We start from the raw sequence: 4617 nt of genomic DNA, 5'->3' as shown, positions 1-4617 counted from the left end.
CTTCTTACTCTGTCTCACCATCCACAATATGGTAATAGTTTGCAGACTCTATCCCTCAATCTCTTCTGCTTATCACTTTTGCAGTTGGTCTGGTTACTTATGTAGCACTACTTATAGCACTCATTCCAAGACTGTCTTAGGTCTTCCACCACCACTCCAGGTGACCGCAGTTAGAGGTACGTATGGGCAGCAACTCAGGAATTTTAATCCCCAAATCCAATGATCCTGGCCCACCTAGTAGTTAGGGACACTTAGCCACATGTAACAGTTATCTCTGCCCTAGTACCAAAAATGACAGGCAGAAAATTCTTCTCAATAGCATAGGAAGAGAAAATAAATGAAGTCTAGACCTCTTTGCCTATATGCAGAGATTACCAATCTCTTGTGCCTCTCAAATTTGTTTTATTATGTTGGGCCCTAGGAACCCATTCAGCTTTCTAGAGAGATGAAACAAAAATATACAATGCAAGAAGAAATTATAAGCACCCCAAAACAACTGTTTATGGACTTTTCCATTCAAGTAAATGGCTTCCTAGTTTGAGTTTTTTTAATGTGTTAGGAGAGAGTTACACACCAGTTACACACCATTAACCCCATTGACTAGAGAAGGTGCAGACTTCTTAATTGAATCACTTGAAAATATAAACCAGGTATAAACAAGACCTAGAACATCTTTATTAGATCAGTCAAAGGAATAAAGGAGGTATATACAATTGATCAAAGGAGGAATAAAATGCTTTTGAGACATTGGATGAAATTAGATGATAATGCAAAGGAATAATATTGGGATTGGTTGAAAGAATAAGATGTATCTCGACTTATTTACATCAAAGAAAATCATTCCAGTAGCAGCTTTTGGAGTCAAGTTTGGAAGTACTTGAGGAAGCAAGGGAATTAGAAATGAGCAGTGCCGGGGCAGCTAGGTGGCACAGTGGATAGAGCACCAGCCCTGGAGTCAGGAGCACCTGAGTTCAAATCCAGCCTCAGACACTTAACACTTACTACTAGCTGTGTGACCCTGGGCAAGTCACTTAACCCCAATTGCCTCACTAAAAAAAAAAAAGAAATGAGCACTGTCACTTTCTCCATCACTGACCATATCACTGCAAAGACTGGACCATTAAGAAACAATGGATTGGGGCAGCTAGGTGGTGCAGTGGATAGAGCACCGGCCCTGGAGTCAGGAGTACCTGAGTTCAAATCCGGCCTCAGACACTTAACACTTACTAGCTGTGTGACCCTGGGCAAGTCACTTAACCCCAATTGCCTCACTTTAAAAAAAAAGAAAGAAACAATGGATTGAGGGGGCATGTCTTCAAAAATAAAGTGCTTGGAGTGGCAGCTAGGTGGCCAAGTGGTAAAGCACCAGCCCTGGATTCAGGAGGAGCTGAGTTCAAATCCGGCTTCAGACACTTGACACTTACCAGCTGTGTGACCCTGGGCAAGTCACTTAACCCCAATTATGAAGAAGAAGAAGGAGGAGAAGAAAGAAGAAGAAAAAAGAAGAAGAAGAAACAATGGATTGAGTTGGAGACTGAACCAGTAATAATCAACAAGCAACAACAAAACAAACATCTATCAGGGATCTTCATGTGGAGTCTAGAAGGAAAAAAGAACCTCCAATAGTGAGGAACTGTGAATTTACTCCTTTACCACATGAATTCTCTAGGCTTAAGCCCTCTTTCCTCTGGACTCTACATATGGCAATGTATCCCAGTATCTTGGTAGGATGTTTCTGCAGCAACTACCCTTGCTATACTTAGTAAATATCCCTTTTTAAAAGCTAAGTCTCACTGATAACAAATAGGGAAATAGTGAATGATAGTACTAGAAACCCCCAACTCCTCAGGCTAACATCTTGCAACTCTGAAGGAAGAAGCAGTTAGTCATTCTCTGGGGGATCAAACTGCCAATTTTAACAGAGTTGGGAAAATAGCCCTGGTAGAGAGGCTACAAAGTTTAATGCATACACACACATACACACATTAAGTATCTTCTATGAAAAAAAAAACAAACCCTAGGCACTGGGAAAAGGCAAAATTTTGAGATTTTTAAATATATTCAAATCATTTCCCTTGATTCATGTATATTCATGATGATGCATGCTAAAAGAAGCACTCTCTGCATTTTGAATATTGTTGAATGCCAAATGATTGAGTAAGGAAAAGAACTAATACTTTGTCAACGGCTTCATGATGCCCATGAACTCTTCATTAGTTTACTCTTGCTTCTTGCCGCTATCACTTTCACCAAGTAGTGAATCAGAGTGTATAAGAAATAACATGCTTGTTTTTAGATTTGTTTTCTATGAAAAAGATCCTAAACTAGTAGAAATCAGAATGCTATGATTAAAGAATAATATTTTTCCCAAAAATTGTGAATGAAAGAAATAAGCTAAACGTCCCTAAATAATTCCTTTGCACTGACTTACGCTGTTGGATTAAAATGGACTCATTTCTGTACTACTTATATATATATATATACATAATTTATTAGTAGCACAACTACTCAGATGTGCTATTTGGGTAGTAAATTCAACTTTCTGCATTACTGTTGTTCACTGCCTGGAAGTATTGCTTTTTGCCCTGCTGAGTTAATCACTTACGTGTATAAAGGGATTACATATTTGGAAAAAGAAACATTGTTATGGAGAACAAAGGATTGATGAACAAAGCAATACTGCAGATATATGCCTACCATGATGAGTGCATGATTTATTCTTGGTCAGTGTATACATGGTGAAGGATGTAAAATTGATCAGTTTTATAATTTGAGCAACTCAGAGAATAACAGTAGATTAATAAAGAATACCACGGGCTGGTAAATTTTGTGTTATATATTTTCAAGCCTAGATAAAGAGTCAGAACAAGAAGCAGATAAAGGAAGGCTTTAGATTGTCCTATTTCATTTTATTCTAAATTTGCTGACCAGTGAAGAATCCAATGTTACCAGGCAAATAACTTTGCAAATAATATCTCTTTTCTCTTTGCCTCCTCTACCCCTCCCCACTGACACACCATTCACAAGCTAAGAACATGCTTTGGATCTGAAGTTTGCAGGTTCCTGGGTCATCTCCAGATTAAGAAGGTAGGTTCAGTATTGACCCAGTATCCTAACTGGATTTGAAATCTTTAGATAGCCTCATAACTTCTCATGCCCCCAACAGTCATCCCAGTTTAGACCCACACCCAACCCATGTAAGACTGAGCCAGGCCATTCTTTCCAGTATGGGAACTTTACCTGGGCATTCAGCCTACCATGTTCATACTAGTGTCTAGTGATGAAGCCATTTTCAAACATTTTCCCCAGGGCTCTTTTGCCATGTTATACTTTTGTCCTCCAAATGAGCAAGGCAACCAACAGAAACAGAATACGATATAGTTCAAGTTTCACACTCTGGCAAGTTACAGGTTTTCATTAGTGTCAGTTTGCAAATATACTCTTCTGATATTTCCCCTAGCACTTTTTTTTTTTTTTGGTGAGGCAATTGGGGTTAAGTGACTTGCCTAGGGTCACACAGCTAGTAAGTGTTAAGTGTCTGAGGCTGGATTTGAACTCAGGTCCTCCTGACTCCAGGGCCGGTGCTCTATCCATTGTGCCACCTAGCTGCCCCTCCCCTAGCACTTTTGCAGTAGAAAAACATGCACAAGCACACATGCTGACCAACTGATAGGTGATTTTTCTTGTACCCTACTATGGGAAACTTCAGAGGTTATTGTGATTCCAAAAGAAAAAGAAAAAACATTGTGCCAAACTCACATCACTTTCTGCCTGAAGCTAAAATCCTTCCTCCTATGAATACCAAGACAATTCATAAGCTTTTGTGATTCAGTCATTATCCAAATACAATGAGCTAAGGCCTACTGAAGGAAGATTTTGCATGTGAGCAAGAAAACAACAACAAAAGAGCTATAGCGATTTTCAATAGAAAGAAACCTCTGGAGAATGCAAATATGAACAAATGTAAAATAGTTTATAGTATAGTTAAGTGAATTTAACTAGAATGGCTAGACCCAAGGAGTAGCTATTACAATTTCAATGTCAACTTGGAAAGAAATGTCTAGTGGAGAACCCCAAGGATCTATTCCTAGGCCTATGCCAGCATTTTTATCACTGTTGTAGATAAAGACCTAGATGGTACACTTATCAAATTTGCAGATGGCACAAAGCTAGCTAACACATCAGATAACAAAGGCAGAAACCAAAACGATTTCATTAAATTGAAAACACTGATATGTCAGTCAGATGGCTAACACCTAATTCCACCAATTTTGACTTAAAAAATTCTTCACGACTCAGGGCAGCTAGGTGATTCAGTGGATAGAGCACTGGCCCTGGAGTCAGGAGGACCTGAGTTCAAATTCAGTCTCAGACACTTGACACTTACTACTGTGTGACCCTGGGCAAGTCCCTTAAGCCCAACTGCCGAAAGGAAGGAAGGAAGGAAGGAAGACAGGAAGGAAGACATCACAACTGACAAAAGAATAACAAAGTGTTAACCCTTTTTTGCACTTCATTTAAGACCTTAACCACTTGTCTGTGTTACTTGCCCCTAACCTCTTTAATCTCGTCAACTAGACAGGGGAACAGTTTCTTTCAATCTTCATATCACAATCA

Source organism: Dromiciops gliroides, chromosome 4 (assembly GCF_019393635.1).
Source record: "Dromiciops gliroides isolate mDroGli1 chromosome 4, mDroGli1.pri, whole genome shotgun sequence".
Taxonomy (NCBI): Eukaryota; Metazoa; Chordata; class Mammalia; order Microbiotheria; family Microbiotheriidae; genus Dromiciops; species Dromiciops gliroides.
Note: the sequence above shows the minus strand (reverse complement) of the source record.